Genomic DNA, 14,370 nt, shown 5'->3' on the forward strand with positions numbered 1-14,370 from the left:
CATCCCAGCCCGCCTCCTGGCTTTGTATATCACTATCACACACATCAATATGGAGCAGACAAAATTTCTGTGCTGGCATCCAAACTCTTTGCTAATTCACTTCTTAGTGGAATTGCAGCTCAGGGTCTGAAACTCCCAGGTATCTTTTGTCACAGTAAAATGTGAAAGGGCCTGGAGCAAATTCTTAATATACCTTTACCTGTCCACAAAACCAATTTAACGCAAATGATTAATCTAGACAATTTTCATCTGGGAAGAGGATAGAGGTGGGTTTTTTTCTTCTGCTTTGAAATTAGATATTCAGCTAGTGTATTGGAAAGAGATGTTTGCAGCCTGTGTGTGGAAGTTATGAAATGTAATTTTCAGAGCTTGCTGGAATTGGTGGTAAGATATGAGATGGTTTCTCATCTGAAGCCAAACTGTTAAAAGAATTTTTCAGCACTGCCTAGGGTCAATATGAAGTAAAAGAATTTGGGCACATAATACTGTGCATCCTGCTAAAAATAGGGAGGGTGAGGGTTATTATTCCAAAAGGCAGCTAGTACACAGTATATAAAAAACTTATGGGAGATAAAGGTCCACATATTTTCCTTTCTTCATCCTCTTCCAGGCTTCCAAGCACCACCTTATCCCATCCCACAAAGCTTGCATTTGTTATAGATGAGATCCTACAATTCCCCCTAACCCATCAATCTGAAGCTACCATTTAGTGGTGCCCCATGCCTCCACATGCAGCCTTCTCTCAAAACTGTGTGACTGGGCAACAAAATGGCAGATGAAATTTAATACTGATAAATGCAAAGTAATACACACTGGAAAGCATATAATCCCAACTATACATATAAAATGATGGGGTCTAAATTAGCTGTTACCACTCAAGAAAGAGATCTTGGAGTCATTGTGGACAGTTCTCTGAAAACGTCTACTCAATGTGCAATGCAGTCAAAAAAGTGAACAGAATGCTGGGAATAATTAAGAAAGGGATAGATAATAGGACAGAAAATAACACGTTGCCTATATATAAATCCATGGTATGCCCACATCTTGAATACTGTGTGCAGATGTGGTCGCCCCATCTCAAAAAAGATATATTGGAATTGGAAAAGGTTCAGAAAAGGGCAACTAAAATGATTAGGGGTATGGAATGGCTTCCGAATGAGGAGACATTGATAAGACTGGGACTTTTCAGCTTGGAAAAGAGACGGCTAAGGGAAGATCTGATTGAGGTCTATACTGGGGTAGGCAACCTGTGATATGCGTGCCAAAGGTGGCACGCGAGCTGATTTTCAGTGGCACTCACACTGCCCGGGTCCTGGCTACCGGTCCGAGGGGCTCTGCATTTTAATTTAATTTTAAATTAAGGTTCTTAAACATTTTAAAAACCCTATTTACTTTACATACAACAATAGTTTAGTTATATATTATAGACTTATAGAAAGAGACCTTCTAAAAACGTTAAAATGTATTACTGGCACACACAACCTTAAATTACAGTGAATAAATGAAGACTCGGCACACCACTTCTGAAAGATTGCTGACCCCTGGACTATACAATCATGACTGGTGTAGAGAAAGTAGATAAGGAAGTGCTGTTTACTACTTCTCATAACACAAGAACTAGGGGTCACCAAATAAAATTAATAGGCAGCAGGTTTAAAACAAATAAAAGGAAGTATTTCTTCAAACACACAGTCGACCTGTGGAACCTCCTTGCCAGAGGATGTTGTGAAGGCCAAGACCATAACAGGGTTCAAAAAAGAACTAAATGAATTTATGGAGGATAGGTCCATCAATGGCTATTAGCCAGAATGGGCAGGAATGATGTCCCTAGCCTCTTTTTGCCAGAAGCTGGGAATGAGCAACAGGGGATGAATCACTTGATGATTACCTGTTCTGTTCATTCCCTCTGGGGCACCTGGCATTGGTCACTGTCGGAAGACAGGATACTGGGCTAGATGGACCTTTGGTCTGACCCAGTATGGCCATTCTTACGTTCTTGTGTCAGTAACTGTAAAAAAACCTGTTTCCTGTTGAAGGATGTTTGGACAGAGAGTACTGATGCTCCATAAATGTGCTCCATAAATACATTGTTAAACAGGTCTAATTCAGTACTTGTTATGCAAGAAAAACTCCCACTGATTTGAATGTACAAAACTGGGTCCACTAGTTCCAAATGGTTTGGAAAGAAAAATAATATTGCAAAGTAACTTCATGCTACAAATATTCCCTGACTCCTGCTTCTATAGAATCAAAGAACTGGAAGGGACCTCGAGAGGTCATCTAGTCCAGTCTCCTGCACTCAAGGCAGGACTAAGTATTATCTAGACCAGTGGTTCTCAAACTAGGGCCGCTGCTTGTTCAGGGAAAGCCCCTGGCGGGCCGGGCCGGTTTGTTTACCTGCCGCGTCCGCAGGTTCGGCTAATCGCGGCTCCCATTGACCGCGGTTCATCGCTCCAGGCCAATGGGGCTGCAGGAAGCGGCGTGGGCCGAGGGACGTGCTGGCCGCCCTTTCTGCAGCCCCCATTGGCCTGGAGCGGCAAACCGCGGATCGGCCGAACCTGCGGACGCGCCAAGTAAACAAACCGGCCTGGCCCGCCAGGGGCTTTTCCTGAACAAGTGGCGGCCCTAGTTTGAGAACGACTGATCTAGACCATCCCTGACCGGGGTTTGTCCAACATGCTCTTAAAAATCTACAATGTTGGAGATTCTACAACCTCCTTAGGCAATTTATTCCAGTGCTTAACCACTCTGACAGTTAGGAAGTTTTTCCTAATGTACAACCTAAAGCACCCTTACTGCAATTTAAGCCCATTGCTTCTTGTCCTATCCTCACAGGTTAAAAAGAACAATTTTTCTCCCTCTTCCTTGTAACAACCTTTTATGTACTTGAAAACTGTTATGTCCCCTCTCAGTCTTCTCTCCTCCATACTAAACAAACCCATTTTTTTCCATCTTCCCTGATAGGTCATATTTTCTAGACCTTTCGTCATTTTTGTTGCTCTTCTCTGGACTTTCTCCAATTTCTCCACATCTTTCAGAAATGTGGCGCCCAGAACTGGACACAATATTGCAGATGAGACCTAATCAGCGCAGAGTAGAGCGAAAGAATTACTTCTCGTGTCTTGCTTACAATACTCCTTGTAATACATCCCAGAATGATATTTGCTTTTTTTGCAACAGCATTACACTGTTGACTCATATTTAGCTTGTGGTCCACTATAACCCCCAGATGCCTTTCTGCAGTACTCCTTCCTAGGCAGTCATTTCCCATTTTGTATGTGTGCAACTGATTGTTCCTTCCTAAGTGGAGTACTTTGCATTTGTCCTTATTGAAATTCATCCTATTTATACAAACACTATACAAACACTCTATGCAGACATAATAGTTAGCATCCTCACTGTTGTCATTCAGTACTGCTCAGAGCTCTCTCCCACCAGCACAGAGCAGCTACACAGGATACCTTACAGCAGCGTAGCTGCAGCGGTACAGCTGCGCCTGTGTAAGGTCCATAGTGTCAACATAGCCTTATTTTCCTAAAATGTACATAGTTATTAATACTGAGACAGCTCCACCAGTGGTGGCAAAGAAGGGAACACCAGCATATGCACGGCAATTTAAACACCCTGTCATTTAACCTACTCTTAGCAGGATTAGACAACACAATAGTTAAAATATTGGCGATCTTCTCTACTCTAGGTTCCTACACTATGCTCCCATCTCTATCGAGACCAATCATGGGAAATTTTAGGAGGAAAAAAAGGTAGTTTAGATACCCCCATCACACTATCTGAACATTCTATGTTACAAAAATTTAGATGGCACGCGTTCAAACTATGGTAAGGACCCAGCTAGACAAAGCCTTTGAAGGACAATGGTAGCATGGTTCTGCAGCATCCTTGGAAGACTATAAATTACACAACACAGATGACTATGTGATACGCATAGTGCTATAATGCCAGTTAGAATTTGGATCACTGATTGCTTTTTAATAACTTTTTATTTTAAAGCTACTCATGGCACTGTATATGGCTTTCATGTAAAGGAAAAAATACCAGAACCTAAACAGGCTAAGGTTGTCTCTCATTCATGCACTATAAAGAATCTTAGTGAAAGCATAACTGAAAGTTTCTAAAAAAACAATTACATAAAAAGCACATTGTAATGAATCAATTCAATAAAGTTTTCCTACAAGGCTTTCAATCCAACTACTATACATACGAATAATGGGAAGGTATTTTCAGTACATTTGCAAAGAGTTCTTTATGGAAGCTTCATGCACAGAAATAAAACAGCAACTTCCTCCTGATAGAAAAAGGAGATTTGTTATTTATTATAAAAGCTCACTGTTCCTAAAGTCTTTTGACACCATCCCACAGGGAAACAAAACAAGCAGCTAAGAACAAGCCTGCTGAGCTAGAGAAGAAAGATATTCATGTTTGTTTATGGTTCCATTAAAATTTGAGAGGTTGCAACCAATGCTAGCTATTCACCAGAAAGAGACACACATAGGAAATTCATTTTGGTTCTAGAAACCTGTAAGTCTTAAGTCCAATTTCTTAAGAACTGTGATTAAAATATAAATATGTATATGATTACAGTATTTTTTTCCTTTTCCCTCTGCTTTTGCACTGTCTGCAGCACAGCTGCGTTAATCCCGTTTTCAATGCTCTATATTTTGACCTCCTTAACAACCCCATGGTAGGATGTTAAAACACTCTAATCTATAAATAATTTATTCCTCTCATCTAGCAATGGATTATTGTTCCATAAAACTCACTAAAACATGCCACACAGTCTGTAGTTAAGTTTAACAAAATAATATAAAGAGACACATTTTAATAGAGACAAAATTATTAAGAGCTGCACCATTTGCTGTTAAATGTTTTACTGATGGACCCTGAGATTTATTTTTACATTTGACTTTTAACTCTTTTTTTTTTTTTTTTTAAATAAACTGGTATTTCATTCTGAGAGTCTCTCTTTTACCAGAGGTCTATTTTTCTTGCATTATTAGTTCTCATAGCACAGTAAAGAACCAATACAGACTAATCAGCCGAGGACACTAATAAAAGGAGACTAATAAAAGGCCCTCAGTTGTGAGGTGTTGAGTGTTCTCCACACATCAGGGCACATGACTGCTCAGAGGAGTAAGCATTATGGGCCTGATCCTGCTCCCATCAAAGCCAATGGCAAAATTCCCATTTTACTTCAATACTGCACCATTGAGTCTTATATGCCTGATCCTGCCCCCATTGAAGGCAATGGAAACTTTATGATTGATATAAATGGGCAAAAAGATCAAGCCTCATGCCCGACAGCAAGTGCTTGCAGGATCCAGCTCTAGATCAGTGGCATACAAGATTTTTTACACCAGCCATTCAGAAAAATAAAGCTTTTCCTCCCCAAATCAAGATTTTCAACTTATAACAGATGTGCAGCCTTTAAAGAATACACTTTAATTAGCAACTGTAACTAAGCAAGCCACACTTTTGCTTTGGGTTTCTTAGCATGATTTACCATGATTAGCATAGCAATTTTCTACGAATTTTCATAAAGGGCTGATCAGTTTTAGTTCAAAATGGATTGAAAAAATACCCGCATAAACTGCTCCCACAGTTCAAAAATGCTAATTGCATGTGAAAGTTTAAATCAACCCTGCAATGGGAAAATAATGTCAAAAATTAATAGCTGCCTATTTCTGGTGTATTAAATGAAATGACAAAAGTGATATATTTAAAGCAGCTACAGTGTGACTTACCGCCACCAAAAAAATGTGTGCTTTGTCTGCATGAGGAAAATTACCCAATGCTGACAAAGAGTGCATCTGAACCAGTTCTGAATCCAGTTTAGCTGCAAGATAGTCAATGTCCATCAGCAGTTCAGAAACGATAGTTGACGTTTCTGAAACAGTGCAGGACAAGGTGGTTCTGGTTTAGGCTTGTGTCGAATCCTTTTTCACACATGTTCAGTTGCATCCACTGCTGACACCCACTGTCAGCAAAGGGTAGCTTCTGAATGCTTTTCTAGACAACCTTTGATAAGTTTGGTTTCTATTCATAATTACTCAGGGGGGCAGAGTTCTGTACTCATATGTCTGTCCTCAAAAAACAGAATTAAGCACTTTCCATTTAAAAACAGTAACTGAGAGGTAAGATCACCCTGTAAGTAACAATGGAAATAACCAGAAAAAGGAGCATCTCAGCATGTAAGAGCTTTCAGTAGCCCTGGTTTCTGCAATATTATGAAATGTTATACAAGAGAGACCTCATCAAATCTAAGCTCTTTTGCTTTCTTTAAAAGTACTGAAGTACTGCCCTTCAAATGCTCAAGTTTTCAGTGCCGTGCAGAATCTAACAGGGCTTTATTCAAGTTGAAACCTTTCACAAGGTTCATTTTAAACAATTAAAGAACATGGCAACCTGTAATTACTGAAAATAAAGCCAGACCGCTGGGGAAAGGATGCATCTTTAATAAGTAACATGATACTACATTTTCTCTGTTAGGGAATTTAGCTATCAAATACCTAACTTCCATTAAATTAATTTGGTTTTAAAAAGTCTAAAAAAATTTTTAAATGTATGTACTTCTTCTGCTATTGCCTTAGAGAGCAGCACTAAACCCTTTGAAAATGAAAAGGTAGCACTCAAAGCACTTATTTAGCATGAATTAGAAAAACATCTCTCTGCCTGTGAAAAGAGATAGACTTACAGAGGCAAGAGGTTCCAGTACACATGGCATTTTAGACAACAATACTACACTTTGCAAAGGTGTTTCCATAGTCTGAATTTCACTGCTGTAATTTCTATCACCTATCAGAAAAATTAAAGCAAGAAGTTTTTTTTAAAGTAACTTACCATTCATCAATAGTTCAAACATTTTCTCCTGTTGTGTTTCACAAGCTCTTACAGCCCGTAACAGAAATGAGGAAGCGTCAGTGTTTCATTCCGCTTCTGGCTCAGACAGTGGGTGTAACTTGTTAAGTTTCATGCCAAGATGAGATGGGTCAACTGGGTGTGTTTGAAACCTTGGTTTTCGCCTCCCCTCTTCCCCCTCCCACCCAAGTTTAATGCTCCATTTGGTATTCTTCACACAAACAACTCTGGCTGGTGGGAACTTCTGTCATTCAATGTCTCAACCCCCTGTGGCTCCTCAGATCTAAATTCCTGCAGACACCTCTGCAGGGTGCTTTTAATTCACAAGAGTAAAACAATGTGAGAATAGCCAATAATTGAAATATCAAATCTACTGTTACAACATAGTAGACTTTCAGAGTGACTTATTAACATCTGAAATGGCAGCTTGGCTACTTTGTGCCTTGTCAGAGTCTCTCCACATATAGGTGCAGTGCATCAAATTCATCCCTGGTGTAACCGCAATTGGTCTTTCACCAGGGCTGAATTTGATTGTCATTAGCTTTATACTGCTCGAGTCAATGTTTTCTTTCTTTCTTTCACGTTTTCAGGAAAGCATGTGCTAATGAGACATAAGTCAAGAAGATTAGACACATTCTGACCTATTCTGCATTTCTTAATGGACTCTGTACTCTGATGGAGAATGCTATATGACATGTAAATAGTGCTTTCCATCTTGAAAGCTCCCAAAATATTATACATTTAGGCCAGTGGTTCTCAACCTGCATCCTGTGGTCTGCTTGCAGCCCATCAGCACACAGCTGCGGCCCAAGTGACATCATCAGGACCATACAGGTAGTATTGGATGCGGGCTGCAGTCCACAATGGTAAATAGGTTGAGAACCACTGATTTTGGCTCTGATCCTAAAAACACTTAAGCACATAATTATGAGACTATTCTGATTTGTAAAGTTGCTCGTGTGTAAGTGCTTGTAAGATCAGCACCTTAAACTGGTACACAGCAATTACCTTACTGACCACTGAAATGCAGCCACCTCTGAGATAAAATGCAACAGGAAAGATGTGAACAAACTGGAGAAAGTCCAGAGAAGAGCAACAAAAATTATTAAAGGTCTAGCAAACATGACCTATGAGGTCATGAACAGTGAACAGAAACACTACATAACATAAATATTAAAGACAAGATGTAAACAGCTTATCCATCTGAAACAGAGGGGAAATTTAGGAAAGCAAATTTATAGAAAATCCTCCAGAATCTAATTTTAAGTATTGCTGTTCCGGAGAAATTTCAAAACAAAACCCACCAATAACTGTTGTTTATCTACCATCCTGCACGCACTATTTTGATTCTTCACACATCCATACAGCAGAGCAAATGATGAAAACGATTTTTTCAGAACTAAACTGACATCATGGATAATATTTTGACAGGTGAAGAGCTATAAAATTAGTTAATTAATGGATTAATATTTATATCTTTGTACACTACTTTGAACCTACTGAGCTAAGTACATTCTTGTTATTGTGTTTCTTTGTGACTCAAATCTATGTTTACCAACTGCAAAAAATGAAAAAATGATTAAGGACAAGTTATTGTTTGTTTCTAGTTGGGCACTGTAAGTAATGGAGAATAATAAAACAAAATCTGTCATTAAAATGAGTTAAAATGCACTTTCAGTGTTGTTTTTCCTTGCTGAACTGATATTGATTAAATTGCTCAACACTTTTTCTTCTAGATTACAGTGGAAAATGCTTAAACAATTATCACTTTGCCTTCTGAATATGGATGTTTGAAACGAAGCAAGTAGAGTATACTTTTAGTCCTCTTTGAGAAAGGTCTCAAATCAGTTGTATGGATAATTTTTGAATCAGTGTGACTGATTTAGCCATCAGAATGTCCCTCTTTCTTGCTTAATAACTTTGGTGCGAAGTCTCCTTAATGTATACAGGACAAAACACCCCACAATCATGTTTGGTTCATCAAGCAACAGCATACTAGTTACAAGGTAATCAAAAATCCCCTCAAAGAACCAGTGTTTTCCTTAGAACTTCTATTAGACAGAGTCTAGTAAGAGTGCTGCTTAACACCATCAGATAACTGAATCTAAATTAAATGAACATTTTGTAGCACAATCCTAGAATGTACTTACAAATTAGGCTATTTATTGATACAATTTGAAATCAATGACTCACTGCAGGTAGTCATTGCAGATATAAACATTTATATTCAGGATGGACTAAAACGGTGGTGGGCAACCTGCAGCCCACATGGGCTGCACGCGACCCGTCAGGGTACTCCGCTGGTGGGGTGCGAAACAGTTTGTTTACATTAACATGGCTGCCCACAGCTCCCAGTGGCCACGGTTCGCCATTCCTGGACAATGGGAGCTGCAGGAAGCGGTAGCCAGGACAGCCACTGGGAGCAGCAGGCTGCTGTGCCAATGTAAACAAACTGTCTCACAGCCTGCCAGTAGATTACCCTGATGGGCCGCGTGCAGCCCAAGGGTTGCCCACCACTGAACTAAAATCTCACTGTGATCACTAAATTATCGATCCTCAAAGGCACGAAACTAGCCCTGGACTGTCCTTGAAGGAGCACAAGTAGCATGACTCTGAATGTTCTGCATAAACTTTGGCATTCAGTAGAATACTGCATGACTCCGGCTTATAACGTGACCCTTTGGAAGCAGATATTTTGAGTGTTATAACAAGGTGCAATAGGAAGTTACAAATAATTTTAATGTCGATCTGTGTAGGAAATGCTGTATCAGAAATGTGTAATAACAAAAGGGGTATTCCAGTTCTGGACTTCTATGAGGCATCTCAGTCATGCCTCAGTAGAAGTTCTGTCATATGGGTAGAAGTCCAATGGGGATCTAGGTGAGATTAATAAATTCACTTCAGATGTAAGTTTAACCATAGTTGTAAACAAGTCTCAAGGAGGGAAGCTGATGCATTTATTCAAAAGCACCATGCAATAATGCAATAATATTATTGTTAATACTTATGCTTTTTAGTAGATTATCTGTAACAAGTGGAGACTGCACTGCTATTTAAGAAGAGGCTTTATTTGCAGAAGCATTGTATGTCTTGTTTTGAGTCAAGACAGTATCATCATTACTGTTTTTTGTAAACCAGCTCTGTGCATAAGTTTGTGGGTCAGGTTTTCAATAAGGTTATGTGCACAACTGTGCATGCAAAATGCACACCTAATTTGCATGCTCTACTATCAGGAATGGGTATGCAAATTGAGTAAATCTGTAAATGGTCAGTTTGGGGCAAATTCAGACATTAAATGCATGTATAATTTTGCACCTAAATACTTTAAAAATCAGATGTCAGTTATGCCTACTCACTCTCAGATGTCACCAGGCTACCATGCATATTAGATATTTTCAATGGTTAGGATATGATGCCCCCTTTTGACAGGAGGAATGAATCCAAAAATCATGGCCCAATATAGAAGACACCCTTTCTAATCCATTGGGGGATAAGGGGAGGGGAGAGAGAGAGAAAAAAAACAAACAAACCAGGGCACTAGCATCAGCTTAAGTGAAAAACAGAAAATGAGCAAGACTAATCGAGAATATCAGTGGATCAGTCACAGGACACAAATTAGAGGAAGAATGGGAGAAAGCCATCAGCTAGATTGACTGACTCCTGCAGAATTTTTAAATTACTGTAACTAACACACTCCTTGCAAATGAGCAGGTTTGGCAAGTTGAGAGTGATTCAGGAGATGACAGGGACTGTTTTTAATTCTCTTCGGGTTCACCAGGACACAGCAAGTATTTGAAGCTAGGATTACAGGAGAAGTGTGGATATACAGATGCTAACAGCCCAGAATGAGCCACTGAATCCAGAACTATATGTTACTTTGGGATTTTACTTACCAATGTTAGAGTAGTTTAACTAAAATGCAGACACTAATGTTTATACACACACACACACACACAGGTTCACAGACACAAAGCAATTACATATTATAGTCCTAAAGCAGAAACATTTGCACTGATGACAACAGATTGAAAATGATTGTTTAACCTTTATCTTAAGTAGTTTTCAACTCTAAAAAGATTAAACAAGACACACCTTTTCACTTGAAGCGCTCTGTTAATTTGCATTCTGTCACAACAATTTGCGACATCTTATCCTACTGGCCTGCTGTTAGCTAAGTAATGAAATCCTTGGCTTACCCAAGATTCCTATAAAAATATTAACGATCAGAAGTTCCCCTATAACTGCCTCTTTCAGAAAGCTTCAGACAACAAAAAAATACAATGTAAGTCATATGTCAATTTGACCTTTGGTTAAGTTGAAATTAGTGGAGAAGAAAGCAGTGATTTAACCTTTCTATGGTGACCTATGATATTAAAGCAAAAGCAGCAAATAATAAAGAAAAGCCAGGCATCTGAAGAGGGAGAACTGGAAAAGCCACAGATGCAATCATATAACCTAGATACGTTTTATGCTGATTCAGAACTTAATCTTATTTGGCAAAGGCAGAGCCCAATTGTGATTGATGAGGGGAAATACAAAATCTTTTTCTCCTTGGTCATGCACTTTAGGCCTGGCTGTTGCTAACCTTCCTCTTTCCTGAGATTTTTTGCTGCAAAATGTCCCTTCAGTTAAGTCTGACTATGGTAGGTGATTCATATGGATGACATGTTATGATCTGACCATGTTCCAAGAGAATAAGTGACGCATACCAGCTGAGGAAGGCTCGCAGAAGCTGACTGACAACACCCTTGCAGTTAGCCCTTCAAGGCAAAACCATGGCCTGTCAGTTCATGTCTGCCTCCTTTCAGAGAACAGGCTTTTCCAGGCTCTGGATCATGCTATTGTCAACCAGCTAAGCAGAGACACTCTGATACACGCCTTGATATGGGTTTGTTATGGCACACATATAAGCAAGCAAGCATTTAAACTTTTACTTTTTTCTTTGCCACATAAGTACTTCGACACAGGTGATATATGCTATGTTTTACAACCCTGGGGTATGTCTCCCTGCACAACAGTGTATTTACATGGTGTTGAGAAAAGGATGGTCTTGTAGTTAAGGCGCTGGGCAGGGCTCAGGCAATCTATGTTTGGTTCCCCACTCTGCCGCACACTTCATATGTGACCTTGGGCACATCACTAATGGACAGATTTTCAAAACAGCTCAGAGCCTAGTAGCTTCCATTGAGAACATTTGGGTGTTAAGCTCATGTGAAAATCTGACATTCCTTTCTCCGTGGTTCAGTCCACCATCTGTAAAATGGAGATAATACTTCAACTGATTTCTCTATTCCAATTGTAACTTCTTAGGGGCAAGGACTGTCTCTTACCATATATTTGAACAGACCTAGCACAATTGGGCTCCAGCCTCCAGATGTTGCCACCATGCAAATAAAAAACTTCAGATTTTGTTTGACATTATTTAAACTCCTGCTGGTGTACTGTTTCATTCTCATAGACTATTTCCATAAAGGACACTCAGGTACCATGTTGATGAACACTGGATTCATTTATAGAATATTTATTTATATAATGGATTTATACAGATCTTGCCATATTCAAAGCACTGTGCAGGCATTAACTAACAGAATTTCAGTATTTTTCTACAACGAATAACTGATCTATACGCAACTCTAGCAGGACATAACCAGCTCTTATAGTTACATTCCATGTTTCTCTTGGTCAGATTGGTGTCATGAACCCCAAATTCACAATCTGTGGCAGATAGTTTTTCTTCTAGCACAAAATCATTGCAGTACAAGACATGGTCTCCTCTAATCACCACTCCTTTGTTGTTTCGCTTTTCCCTTTCTCAGTGGCTTTGGTGTCTGTTGACAGAATCTAGATCACATGTCTAGAGAGCAACTCTTGGGTTGTTAACAAAAGTATTATAATTTGATAAAAAAAGATACCAAGAATACCAGGTATTGTCTGTCTCCCCATCCTCTTATGTTGCCTCTTAAATACCTGGCAAGAAAAGAATGAAGTCTCTCCTTTCACCTCCTTTGGTCCAACGTGAACCAAATACCATTTATGGAATAAACCTCCTCAATATTTTCCTTATGCATCAACAACTGGCAAAGAACCTGAGAGGAACTGGCACGCTTTTCTAAACACCCAGATGCACTCAGGGATTCTTAACAAGTGGATTTACCTTCAAAAGGACAAAATCTCAAACGTGGCTTTGTCCATGACAGGCTGTGGAACAAACTACCAATAATTTCCTCATTTGTGAAAGTGGCAATGATGGCCTCCACTCAAACACAAGCCAGAACCGAGCACTGAGAAGATTCACTTATCAACCCTAATTAACGTCACTGGCTTGTCACACCCTGAACACCCGCTAATTAGCTTGCATGAGTTATCATCATCATCATGTTTCCATTACACCTCTGGCGTTTAGGCCAGTGAAGCTCCTCCACTCCTGTCTGTTTCTGGCAAGTCTTTCAATGGTTCCCCAGCTGTGCCCCAGGTTTTTCAGCTCGGCTTCCACAGCTCTTGGCCATTTTGTTTTTGGGCAGCCTCATTTTTGCTTGCCTTCAGGTGTCCATCTCATTGCTATTCTGGTGATGGAATCAGTTTCCATCCGAAGCACATGGCCAATCCATCTCCAACGCCTCCTGCTAATGATGGTGCTCAGATCCTCTTGGCTGCACTGTGTGAATAGATCTTGGTTTGAGATTGTTCTGGGCCAAAAGATACGGAGGATTTTTCTGAGGCAAGTTGTATGGAATGAATGAGTTAACCCACTGTTAAAATGACATCACTTATGGCTGGGTGTAACTCTTAGTACAATGACTCATTTGGGATCAAGTCATTCTCTTCCGTGCATATCGAGTTAAGATATAAAGGGTGTTAAACTTCACTTTATAGTGCTAAATAGGCCATACATTTCCAACTCGATCGTGGGGGGGGGGAGGGGGAGTTAAGAAAGTCAAATTACTTAAGGACACCTGTTGCTCAATAACTGAAACAACTAAGCCTCCCCTCAACAAAATGCTATTTACCAACTTCGCACCATTGACCATCTGCCTTTTTTAACAAGTTCAAGAGACTAAATATCCCCATGGTTTAGGTTACAGAGCAGAGGCTAAGTGGTTAGAATTTCTGGTAGGGTTAGCATATGAGAACGCTGTGTACTTTTGTCACTTTCTACACTCATAAATGTATGGCTTGGGATACAGCACAGGTGTATAGTTGCTGTGAAGGCATACCCAGAGAAACACAGAGTTTAAGGCCAGAAAGGACCGCCAGTTCATCTAGTCTGACCTTCTGTATATCACGTCACCAACACCACCAAGCACCCGCACACCAAATGAGACTAAAGCATTACAGCCCACAGGAGACTAGATTATTATGTGCCACAGACAGAAAACAGGAGGGACAGAGTGCACCAGTGCCCGAGGTAAGTGAGATATACCCAGATAATCCTGGCAAGCAATCCACATCCACACACTGCAGAGGAAGGCAAAAAATCCTCAAGGTCACTGCCAATCT

General features: G+C 39.9%; 1 protein-coding gene across 6 annotated transcripts in view; it reads right to left on the reverse strand.

Moving 5' to 3' along the window:
- TIAM1 (TIAM Rac1 associated GEF 1) overlaps nt 1-14,370 on the reverse strand; it is a 270,110-nt gene that overhangs the window by 141,877 nt on the left and 113,863 nt on the right. Inside the window, exon 1 of one of the 6 annotated variants that reach the window (XM_005283905.5) lies at nt 6,856-6,994. The exons of the other annotated variants lie outside the window; for them this stretch is intronic. The gene's annotated coding sequence lies outside the window, so the exon portion shown is untranslated. Of the gene's footprint in view, nt 1-6,855; nt 6,995-14,370 lie in introns of those variants that run through there. 6 annotated transcript variants of the gene reach the window in all.

Source organism: Chrysemys picta, chromosome 1, assembly GCF_011386835.1.
Source record: "Chrysemys picta bellii isolate R12L10 chromosome 1, ASM1138683v2, whole genome shotgun sequence".
NCBI lineage: Eukaryota > Metazoa > Chordata > Testudines > Emydidae > Chrysemys > Chrysemys picta.